The following is a 12,948-nucleotide window of genomic DNA, read 5'->3' on the forward strand; positions in this document are numbered from 1 at the left end:
GTGATAAGACACATGAAACAAATGAATAACCCTTTTATTTCTGAGCTGGTGACCTATGGAAATGTACTGGATTGAGCTTGTAAGAAATGAAAGTATATTACCAATGAAATGGTACCAACCATTTGTGATGGTGTGTAAGTGGTGAAATACCAGTATAGCAGGCAGTCTGAACAACATTACTTTGACTTTTCCAGCAATAGAATGCATGCAAAAAAAAAACTTTTATCTCAGCAACAGCCTGAACAGTTCATGCTGTGTAATATGTATCTCAGGGGATTCCTGCCAGTGAGCTCATACTGTCAAAACTGGCAAAATGAAACATTGGTGCTGTTTTCGTTTTCTATTTGAATAGTCATACTTTCCAATATGATAAAAACAGTGCTCAAAACTGAGAGTCAGCAATTAACCAAAGGAGGTTTTGAAAACTCTGGCCAGCAAAAGATTTATTTTCTGTCAATAAAGGACTCTGTTCTCTGGGGACTGCTATGCTAAAATCTAAAAGGATACTTTGGCTTGATATACATCCCATCAATTGACTCATTTGTTTAATAATTTCTGCATCAGTGAGAAAACATATGGGTAGGCAAGCAGTCTCCTTGGTAACACTGAGTCAGCTACAAACAATAATGTAAAACCAGGGTCAAATTTTTAATTATTGAAATTAATAACTTGTTCTTTCTGCAAGAGTTATCACTGACTTAAACATCATAATCTCATAGCTCTAGCTATGAAAAATAAAGTCCCGTAAATATTTCAGAAATAAACCCTTTCACCAGAAAACACATTTGAACAGCATTAGGAATGATACAGAGGTCATATTAAGAATTTTTAGTTTCTCATGGGACTTGGGAATCACTTGCTGGACCAGCACTTATTGCCTGTCAATCATTGCTTTTGAGGAGGTGGTGGAGAGCTGCCTTCTTGTACTGCTGCAGTCCATGTGCAGTCCATTGTAGGTAGACCTACAATGCCATTACGGAGATGTTCCCCACCAAATTGTAGCAATTCCTTTCATAACAATATGATTTTCTTCCTTTTTTTAAAAGAAAAAAGTTCATGGGATATCAGCACTTACAAAGCCAGCATTCACTGCCTATCCCTAAAGCCCTCAAAAAGATCATGATGAACTGACTACACTTTGCAACTGATGCAGTCCACGGTGCAGGTATACCCACAATGCTTTCCAGGAAGGAATTCCTGAGTTTAGACACAATGCCAGTGAAGGGATGGAGGCATAGTTCCAAGTCAGCAGGTTGTGTAGCTTGGAGGAAACTTGTAGTGGTTAATACACCCATGTATCTGCTGCCTTTGTTCTTCCAGACAGGTCATAGAGTTAAGAGGTGCTGTCAAAGGAGGCTTGACAAATTACTGTAGTGAATCTTGTAGGTGGTACATACTGCCACAACTGTGCATGGGCAGTACAGCAAGGAAATGTTTAAGGTGGTGGATAGGGTGCCAATCATGAGCTGAGTCTTATGTTGTCAGATTTCTTGTGTTTTGGTGGAGCTGTGCTCATCCAGACAAGTAAAGAGTATTCAATCATACTCCTGCCTTGTGTCTTATACATGCTAGACAAACATGGGGAGTCTGAAGGTGATTGACTCACCCCTGAATTCTCAGCCTCTGACCTAATCTTGTAGCCACAGTATTTATGTGCTTGATCCAGTACAGTTTCTGGTCAATAGTAAACCCAAGGATATTATGACTGAGGGATTCAACTATAGTAATGTTATTAAATGTCAAGGACTAATGGTTAGATTCTCTTTTATTGCACATGGCCATTGCCAGGCACAAGTTTGACGCAAAAGTTACTTGCCACAGATCAACTCAAGCTTGAATGTTGTCCAGGTGACCTTACTTTTGGGAATACAGTGCTTGTGGATCTAATGAGATCATCTGCATACATCCCTGCTTCTGATCTTGATGTAAGGATGATTACTTTTGCAGCAACTTAAGATAACTGGAGCTAGGACACTACCTTAAAAAACATCTGCAAGATGTCTTGGGATCTACATTCATCCCGTGTGGTTGGAGGGTTCCTAGGCGGAAGATGAGGCGCTCTTCCTCCAGGCGTCATGTGGCCAGGGTCTGGCGATGGAGGAGGCCAAGGACCTGCATGTCCTTGGTGGAGTGGGAGGGGGAGTTAAAGTGTTCAGCCACGGGATGGTTGGGTTGGTTGGTCGGGTGTCCCAGAGGTGTTCCCTGAAATGTTCCGCAAGTAGGCGGCCTGTCTCCCCAGTGTAGAGGAGACAACTTCGGGTGCAGCGGAATTCACCTGCACCTCCACACACATCATTTACTGTATCCGCTACACTCGATGTGGTCCACACGACGCCTCGAGAAAGAGCGCCTCATCTTCCGCCTAGGAACCCTCCAACCACACGGGATGAATGTAGATTTCTCCAGCTTCCTCATTTCCTCTCCCCCCACCTTATCTCAGTCCCAACTCTCAGATTCAGCATCGCCCTCTTGACCTGCAATCTTCTTCCCGACCTCTCTGCCCTCACCCCCTCTCCGGCCTATCACCCTCACCCTCCCCTCCTTCCACCTATCGCATTCCCAGTGCCCCTCCCCCAAATTCTCTCCCCCCCCCATCTTTTACCTCAGTCCGCTTGGCACACCAGCCTCATTCCTGAAGAAGGGTTTATGCCCGAAACATCGATTCTCCGGCTCCTCGGATGCGCCCGGCCTGCTGTGTTTTTCCAGCACCACATTTTTCAACCCTGGGCTGTTTGATGTCAAGGACAATCACTTTCATCTCAACTCTTGAATTCAGCTCTGTGGAACCAAAGATGCAATGAAGTCAGGAGCCAAGTAACCCCAGAAGAATCCAAACTGAGTGTCAGTGAGCAGATATTGTCAAGTGAGTGCCACTTAATACCACACCACTTACTTTGCTGATTGAGTAAACCAATAGAGTAATGATGTCTGAATTACACTTGTCCTGGTTTTTGTGGACTGGAACAAAGGTAAAATTCCAACTTTGTTGGCTAGATTGCAAGGTTGTAGCTGTAGTTAAGGGATGGTCTTATGTCTTAACACTGGACTGTTAATCCAGAGACACAGAAAATGGAACCCCAGTTCAAATCCCATCTTGGCAGTTGGTGGAATTTGAACTTAGTAAAAAATTCTGGAATTAAGACTCTAATGATAACCATGAATCTGTTGTCAATTATCAGAAAAACCATCTGTTTCGCTAATGTCCTTTAAGGAAGAAAATTGCCATCCTTAACTGGTCTGGCCTACATGTGGGTCCAGATTCACAGCAATGTGGTTGACTCTTACCTGCCCTCTGGGCAATTAGGGATAGATTAGCCAGCGATGCCACCATCCTGTGAATGAATGTTTTGAAAAACAGAACAGTTTGACTAATTCCAGTACCTGTCCTGGATCTTAGATCCTCAATACTGCAGAAAGATGTCATCCAGGATCAAAGTATTTGCAATGTCTAGTGCATTAGACCATAAACTATAAGATATAGGAGCAGAATTAGGCCACTTGATCCATAGAGTGTCTCCGCCATTTGATCATGTTTCTCAACCCCATTTTCCTGTGATTCCCTTTGCCAACCAAGAACTATCTATCTCTGTTTTAAATATACTCAGTCACTTGGCATCCACAACCTTCTGCAGCAGTGAGTTTCATAGATATTCCACCCTCTGGCTGAAGGAATTCGTTGGGTGAAATGTGGAGCAAACGTACGGTAATAGTAGTTGCTGAGTATGTCCTTAGGAAGCTATTTCATAATAATGTCAGAACAATCTCAAACATGGACACATGTGTACTATCTCAGAGAAGCACTTTCTTACCCTCTCTGATATAAACATTGTTATTAAAGCCTATTAATGTTCATTTATCAATCCTGATCTTCCTCAAGTAATTGGAGGGTTTCTTTGTTTTTAGTTGTAATGTTGTTGGAACCATTTTAAGACTGAATTAAATCTTAGAGTGTTACCAGGTCACGTTTTTCATGACTAATTTTATTTGCATAATGATCCCTAGTTCTAGATGCAAATTCTACTAATTCTGTGTGGAAGATAAAAAAATGCTTACAAGCGAAACATGTACAATTTAACAGGAGTAGCAGAATAAAGGGGAACAAGCATTTATAAAACTTTTGCACAGAATTCAATGGCATGTCAACACCTCAGCAGCACTGCCAAGACGAAAGGAAATTAAGAACTGACAAACCAAGAACTGACAAACCAAGATGCTAGCATAAAGGGCCCATAGATGCATCCATTGCTAACATATGACATTGCTTCTGTTGCTGCTGCTGCTGAATCGATGGTGCTGAGGGGGATTATGTTTGATACCACACTACAACACCAGCTTATAGGTGCATTCAGCTTGCCTACAAGGAAGTGCGGCGAAGATTCAGGTGATTGCCGTTGTCTCTGGTCATGTACAGGTTCCACATTGGGAACGCTTGTGGCATATGTTTGCTTCCTGGCCTCTGACCTCGGAGGCCTGGGTTCAAGTTTCAGCAGTGCATCGTAACATCACTGAGCAAATTGCTTAGGGAAATGCAGCAGAAACAGGGCTTGGCATTTTTCTTTCGGTGATCCAGATTCTAAGTTGGCTGGTTATTATAGTGATTGCCAGCTGGCCTTATCACAGGCCCAGGATCTTGACACTGCCACCTGATCTATTTGACATTGACTTTGTTTTTGAATATAGCAAAACAAATTCATTACCACAGAGACTGTTGAGGTTAAGTCATTGAGTATAATCAAGGTTGAATCTCATCAGTAAGGGAATCAGGGGTTAGGAGGAAAAGATAGGCAAGTTGAATTGAGGGCTATCAGAGAAGTCATAATTACATTGAATTGTGGAGTCGGCTGAATGACCTACTATTGCTCCTATGTTTTTTAGTCTGATGGTCTTAGGTGTGAGATTGAAGCAACAATGTTTCGCAGGCAAGATGTTCACCATCTTTGACTGATGACCATTGACAACCATATCAAGCTAATATAATATACAGCAAAGAACTGTGGATGTGGGAGAACTGAAACAAAGTAAAAATGGAAATTGCTGGAGAAGTTCAGAGGTCTGGCAGCACCTTTGGAGAGAAAAGAGAGTTAATATTTCAAGTCCAGTAACCCTTCTTCAGAAATGGCCCATACCCAAGTAAGGGTCACAGTGATAGGAGCTGGCTAATGGCACACTTCAATTCATACCTAGGCATAGAACCATAGAATGGGAAAGCCTGCAATAGAATATGAAGAAAGCACAGAGAAGGACCATGGATGTGTTGGGTGTAAGCAACAGGAATAAATTAATTGGTCACAGTACGTATTGTATTATGGAAATTGGAAGCTTTTACAGGGTTAGCAAAGAAACAAACGTTCAGAAAATACATCAGCATATGCTGTCCAAGCCATGGAGCAGCACCCCAATCTGGCCAGTTTTGTGGAGAGTTGGATGTGTTAAGAAAGAAAGAGAGACTCAAATAGGGCTGCAGTGACAATACAGAATATTAAACACAGACCAGAGCAATCACAGAATCATATAGTTGTACATCACGGAAACAGACCCTTCAGTCCAACTCATCCATGCTGTCCAGATATCCTAATTTATTTTAGTCCCATTTTCCAGCATTTGGCCCATATCTCTCTAAGGTCTTCCTATTTGTGTACCCATCCAGATGCTTTTTAAATTGTATTAGCCTCCACCACTTCCTTTGGTAGCCCATTCCATAAATGCCCACCCTCTGCATGAAAAGTTATCCATTAGGTCCCTTTTAAATCTTTCCCCTCTAACCTTAAACCATGCCTTTTAGTTCTGGACTCCCCTACCTGGGAAAAAGACCTTGGTAATTCACCCTATCCATGCCTCTCATGATTTTACAAACCTCTATAAAGTCACCCCTGAGCCTCGGACACTCAGGGGAAAAAGCCCCAGTCTACAGCCTCTCCCTATATTTTAAACTTTGCAACTCCAGCAACATTCTTGTAAATCTTTTCTGCATCTTTTCAAATTTAACAACATCCTTCCTATAGCAGGGAGACCAGCATTGAATGCAGTATTCCAAAAGCAGCCGAACCCAATGTCCAAAACAGCCACAACATAACCTCTCAACTCCTATACTCAATAGGGAATGCAAAGCAGCAGGATGATCCCTTTCTGGTGGATGAATTAAACTTTCCTAATGGTATAAGCCTGCAGTAAAAAAATTCATATGAAGAGATTAAAGTAAACAACAGGAAAATTAGTTTTAGATTTGATACAAGAAAATATGTATGGATTTTATCAGCTGCTATAAAAAGGGATTGAAAAAGGGATTCCTAGATTATCTTCCATTAAGCTCCAGGACTCTGGAAGTGCAAGAGTCAGAGTAAAAGGTAAGATTGTGTTCCATTTTGCTCTAATGTAAATGAGATTACAGAGACCTTGAACAGAATTCTTAATCATTATGATTCTTTAGTAAGCACAGTTGCATGTATAGCTTTAGACATTCTTTGATTGGCAGATGCCAAAGCCACTCTATTCCTAGCATTGCAAGGGAGTGGGGAAGACCATCCATCTTTTATAAATTGGAAGCAGGAAAGGATAGGACAAGAAGATGTCAAAGAAAGCTGTGGCCAGCCACCAGATGATATTCTGCACAGTGGTTTGCTCTTTCAGAATCAAGTCAAAGAGAAGGAAACTGGCACATAATTTATTCATTTAATGGAATCTGACTCTTTGTACCTTTCACTAGTTTTGGATTCAGGTAGCTCTCCTTAAAGTCTAGTTGTATCCTTTGAGGTTAATCTTAAAGATGATAAAGAAGATGTAAAGTTGACTAGTAATTGCACATAGCAACAGCAACTGTTGTCACAGTTCAGTCACGAGGTTGCTTGCTGAATATAAGACAGCTGGGAAGCAAGAAGGTATCTGTGTACACATACAATCACTAATGAAAGCAAGTGAACCTTCAAAAACACTTACAGCCAGTCAGGTGATCACTGAATCAGAGATAACAAGAATTACGGAGTAAGAAAGAGACCTTCTGTCATGTGAGGAAGAGATCTCAGAGTTTCAAAACAAATTCAAAATTATCGAAGCTTCAAGCAGAGTGGATGGTGCCACAAACAGAAAAGCCCAGTACAAGAAAGGTTTGAAACCCTGCAAAGTGAACATTAATGTGAGCTGGAAATCTTCAGAGAAAAATGTTAACTCTCAGCAAAGGCCACCAAGAAAAAGAACAATAACTTCAAATAGCTAAGAAGAAGCTATCCAAAGAATAAAAGCTCTTTAAGTCAAAATCATGTGGAGATGCTGATGCTGAACTGGGGTGGATAAGGTCAGAAGACACACGACACCGGGTTATTGTCCAACAGGTTTATTTGAAATCACAAGGTTTCAGAGTGCTGCTCCTTCATCAGGTGGAGTGAAGAGAACACATTGGCGCTGAATTTATGGGCAAAGAAATCGAAAGAACATATAACTGGTGTGAGTGGAGTGTAGACAGGCTGATTACTAAGTCTCTGCAGGTGAATAAAAGTGTCAGACAGTGTTAGAAAAATGTCACAGCAGAATAGCAAGTGAAGGGATGACCTATAATCTGGTTAATTGAGGCAGAGAGATAATTACAAAAGATTAAAAATAAGGTGGTGCTAGAAACAAACCAAATCGCTGGAATAACATCACAGGTATAAGGATCGCATGCCAATGGTCTAACAAAAGTAACAACTAATCCAAAACTGTACAAACTAATTAAGATAGAGAGATCATAACAAGTTATCAAGGTGATGGTGTCAAAACAGGACAATACGGAAGATTTTACAGAAACAGAACATTCTGGTGGGCAATTGTAGGATACTGTTCGGTATCTGTAAAGTCTTCCTTACTGGAGTCTTCTCCTTTGAATCAGTTTCTTGATTGGTCTTCATTGCAACTATATTAAAATTTTCATTTGTAAATCCAGTTATTGTCAGAAACTGCTTTTCTAGTACACCAATGTGTTAACCTCCCCCCATGGTAACATCAAGAGAGCACATTGTGATGATGCTGCTCCTTAAACAAGGTTAGGTTGTCCTTTTTTTTTGCAGAGAGATCGTAAAGGCACAGGTTCCAAAATGTCTGTATTTATCTACTTGAAGAAGCTTTTAAGTTTAAAACAAAATCTTGTACAATGAAAGGGAAGTGGCCAGTTCTCCCAGCTCAGCTTTTCTCTGGTTTGGTTTAGTTTTAGCAGGCAGTCAGTTGTGAAGCTGGACTCAAAGCAGCAGTTCCATGCTGATCCTCCCTCTCTCCAGGCCCAAAGAATTAAGTCCATGCTGATCCTCCCTCTCTCTGGAAGCAGGTCCATGCTGATCCTGCCTCTCATGGGCCCAAAGAAGCAGACCACGTTGATTCTCCTTCTCTCTGGACCCAAAGAAGCAGGTCCATGCTGATCCTCCCTCTCTCCAGGCCCAAAGAATTAAGTCCACGCTGATCCTCCCTCTCTCTGGAAGCAGGTCCATGCTGATCCTCCCTCTCTCTGGAAGCAGGTCCATGCTGATCCTCCCTCTCTCTGGAAGCAGGTCCACGCTGATCCACCCTCTTTCTGGAAGCAGGTCCATGCTGAATCTCCCTCTCTCTAGGCCCAAAGAAACAGGTCCATGCTGATCCTCCCTTGGGTGTTTGTGGGGATGTTGCAAGTATTTAGAACAGCATCATTAAGTTATGATAGAGTTGATTGGGTTTTAAATAAAGTTATTCTACATTCTTTTTTTTGTTTGTGTTTCACTTGGTAATAAATTCGCAAATGCATTCTGTTTTATTTAAAACGAAGTGGCTTAAACAGCTGCATCACTCCTGGAATATCTGCTCTATTGCTGCTTCAAACAACTAGAAAGGTGAGGGTCTGCGCTACTTTCCTGAAATGTTTTGAGGGGGTTTGGCCTAATCCATAACCAATTGGGGGCTCGTCCTAGACCTGTTCTATAGTTCCAAATTGGGATTAGGGTTGTTGAACTTGAAGGTAGTGAGTGGCACATGTTAGTGTCTTTTATTGTACTGAACAGTGCTTGGGATAACAAAAGCCCTTTCAGTCACTAAGAGTTTTGTGGTGGTGGAATAAGTAACCTTGGTGATTTTGCAAAAGGTGATTGAGGCCAAGCTGCTGGAATTAGCAGACAATCTGAAGTTGGAGCTGCCTCCTTCCATGAGGAAAGGAGAAATAATTATAGCAATAGTTCACCATTTAAATTTGCTGGAAACACCATCAGAATCTTTAGAGAAGGCTAAAATTCAATGGAAAATGAAGCAGCTTGAGTTAGATGACGCTGTTTGAATTATGATTAAAAGAAAAGGAAAGAGAACAAAGAACAAACTGCTTTAGCAGAACAAAAAGAAAAAGAGAGAGAAGAGAGAGAAAAGGAGAGAGAGGAAAGAATGAAAGAGAGGGAGTTTGAACTTCAGAAATTGGCACTTAGGAAAGTCACCTTAAAAGGATAGGGATGAAGGCTGAAGGTAAACTTAGTGAGGAAGAGCAGCGAGTTAAAATGGCAGGATTAGCAGCTGAAATGGCTGGTGATTATGAGTTGGTCCAAAATTTGGCTTCCAAAATCAATTTCAATCCATGAGGGATAGAAATTGGGGAAAAGAGAAAGGGAAAGGTAGATCTCAGTGAAGAACATAAGGATAACTTACTACAGGGTAAAAAGAGAACCATTGAAGGGAAAAGAGAAGTTAAAAACCTTCGGTTTTTTCACTGCAATAAGGTAGGCCACCTGTTAGGTGGGTTAGGGAAAGCACTGTGTTAGGTGGGTTAGGGAAAGCACTGAGAAAGTGAGGACTGCAGATGCTGGGAATCAGAGCTTAAAAATGTGTTGCTGGAAAAATGCAGCAGGTCAGGCAGCATCAAAGGAGAAGGAGAATCGAAGTTTTGGGCATAAACCCTTCTTCAGATTCCTGAAGAAGGGCTTATGCCCAAAACGTCGATTCTCCTTCTCCTTTGATGCTGCCTGACCTGCTGCGCTTTTCCAGCAACACATTTTTAAAGCACTGAGAAGCCAGGATAAGCCAGTGAATTTTGTTGGAATGGTAACGGAAAGCATAGTGGGGCTAAGAAATTGCATCAGAATGTACAACTTGGTTGGAAGTTGGTTAAGGAGGAAGTGCCAGATCTACCTGCCAAGGTAAAGTTTACTCACATAGGTCAGGAACAACAGGGAAAGATGTTACAATATTAAGAGATACAGGATCCTCTCAATCTGTGATGTTGAAAGATGAGGAGATTATGTACCTCTGAAGGACTATTGCCAGAAAAGGTGCTAATAACCAAAATTCACAGTGAGGCAAGAAGTGCTCAATTATGTAGAGTGAAGTTAGAGTGTCCAATGAAGAGAGGAGAACTTGTGGCAGGAATACTGGACAAAATCTCAGCTCTAGGAATACAGTTTGTCCTTACTAACAATATTACTGTTTCACAGGTGAGAGTGCAGCCTACTGTGGTTGAAAAGCCGATGGATACTCAGCCAACAGAACTAATGCAGGACATATCTGGGGATTTTTCAGATGGTGTGGTAGCGAGATCACAAAGTCTCCTGAAACAGGACCGATCAAAGAGTATAGATAAGAAAGTTGAAATGGAATTAGCAGAGACCCTGCTTGATCAAATGGCTAAGACGAACCAAGTACAAATGATTGACAAAGGAGAAATCTTTAGCTCAGATAAATTAACTGAGTTACAGCATAAAAATGAAAATTTAAAGCAATTTTATCATAAGACATACATGGAAGAAGAGTCTAGATGTGTCTCTCAATGCTACTATCTTAAGAATGATGTCTTAATGAGGAAATGGAAGCCATCACATATTCAGGCAGATGAGAAATGGACAGTCGTTCATCATGTCATATTGCCAATGGGGTACAGAAAGGAGGTTTTGTGAGTGACACATGAACTACCAGTAGGGGTTCACATGAAAGAAACTCACGCTAAAATACAAAAACATTTTTACTGGCCTGGACTGTAGTTGAATTTTGTCAGACATGTCAGGTAATTGGAAAACCACAGGAAGCAATAAAATCCGCACCTTTACTACCCATTCCTGCATTTGAGGAACCTTTCACCAGAGTCTTAATTGATTGTGTAGGACCCTTATCTAAAACAAAAAGTGGGAATCAGTATTTGTTAACAATAATGGATGTGCCCACTAGATTTTCAAAGGCCATTCCATTTCGCAATATCATAGCTAAAAGGATTGTGGAGGAAGTACTCAAATTTTTCATTAGATACAGAGCACCCACAGAGATACAATCAGATCAAAAGTCAAACTTTACATCAAAATAATTCAAGGAAATTATGGACAGTTTAGGAATAAAACAATTCAAATCTACTGCATACCATCCAGAATTGCAGAGAGCACTAGAAAGTTGGCATCAGATGTTAAAGACCACGTTGGGGGCTTATAGTCAAGATTATCCAGGTGATTCTGATAAAAGAATTCCATTTGTACATTTTTTTCCATCAGAGATGAACCAAATGAATCAACCAAATTCAGTCCATTTGAATTCGTTTTTGGGCATGAACTGATAGAACCGTTAAACTTGATGAAGGAGAAATTGTTATGAAAGAATTCAGAGACCACATATTTGGACTATGTGTCATATTTTAGGGAATGATTAAATAGAACAGGGGATTTGGCTAGACAGCATTTAAAAGTATCACAGCATACAATGAAACAGGAAGCAAACAAGAAATCAAAAACTCACAATTTTGCTATCGGAGATAAGGTGTTAGTGTTACTTCCAGTGGTGGGTGAACCCTTAAAAGCAAGGTTTAGTGGACCTTATCAAGTCGAAAGGACGACTATTTGATAATGACACCAGACAGAAGGAAATCTCTCAGAGTGTGTCATGTGAATATGCTTAAAAGGTATTTTGACAGGGAAGGAAAGCAAAAGGAGAAGCTGTTATTAGTTACAACACAGAGTGAAGAACCAATTTCGGAGGATTCTGAATTGGATGTTCCTCAAATTATGATTAACATAGACAACAGGAAGTTGTCAAAAATTAGGATAAATTATTAAGTTACCTTCCAGAGGAAAATCAAAATGACCTGGAAGAGTTATTGCTATCTATGGGAAAAAGACATGCCACCCTGCCACATAAAAAACTTAGAAGCTGGCCTGCAAAACACAGACATCAAGCCTGCCAACACATACAGAAACTACCCAGAGTGCCCCAGTCTTGGTCAACAGGCTACCATAAAAACCAGACATAGTGAAACCACTCCCAGATCAGAGAATACACTTCCTAAAACAGCTTTCACAATCAGCTCCCAGCCCAGATTAGCACTACAGTCCCAACACCCGAAGGGCAGGCTCCTTTCCCACTGAAACCGATACCGCATTAAAAAAAAGAGACAGACCGAGAGACCCCAAAAGACTTTGCTCACAGGAGGAACACAGTGGATAGATCTGGATATGAGGAGATGGAACATTTACACATATTCGTGCAGACGGGAAGTACAATGAAGAATCCTCTAGAAGGCATTCTCATCTACTCACAGAGATGGCTGGAATCTCCTGTGTCAATTACAAATGAATTGCTACTGCCAGATACTTGGTTAACTTCCATTCAGTGTATTCTCTTTAATAAATTTTAATCTCTTTACAATTCTCACCTTTGTGTTGTACCCCTATAAAATACGCCTGCACGTTCTGTTCTGGGAAGATCATTTGGCAATCCATGCAGAGAATCAGTTCTGTGTCAGCCTGATTAATTCCTCTTCCACAATATTGCTTTGTTTACTAAACCGCTTGTCAATTTCACTATGATCCTTGTTTCTTGTCTCTGATCTATTGGGCTCAACTCTCTGACACTATCACATGGGGAGATATGTGGAAATAAGTGGGAAGTACTAACCTAATTTTGCTTGATGGAGATACGGGAAGTGCTGTTTTAATTAAGCAACATCCTTAAAGGCATAACCCTATAAATTTGGCACAGGTTCAAAAGGAGATTGAATGCATG

General features: G+C 40.9%; 1 long non-coding RNA gene across 1 annotated transcript; it reads right to left on the reverse strand.

The window, feature by feature from the left end:
- Window positions 1-749: 749 nt before the first annotated feature.
- LOC148148950 (uncharacterized) lies at window positions 750-12,735 on the reverse strand. Its single transcript, XR_015758290.1, has 3 exons — window positions 12,599-12,735; window positions 2,603-2,778; window positions 750-1,033 (listed from the first exon to the last, which is right to left on the reverse strand). It is a non-coding gene; the product is annotated as an uncharacterized LOC148148950 (long non-coding RNA).
- Window positions 12,736-12,948: the final 213 nt, after the last annotated feature.

The sequence above is a fragment of the Chiloscyllium plagiosum genome, unplaced genomic scaffold (genome assembly GCF_037043375.1).
Source record: "Chiloscyllium plagiosum isolate Xiang-an unplaced genomic scaffold, Cpla_swu_hap1 HiC_scaffold_10, whole genome shotgun sequence".
Taxonomy (NCBI): domain Eukaryota; kingdom Metazoa; phylum Chordata; class Chondrichthyes; order Orectolobiformes; family Hemiscylliidae; genus Chiloscyllium; species Chiloscyllium plagiosum.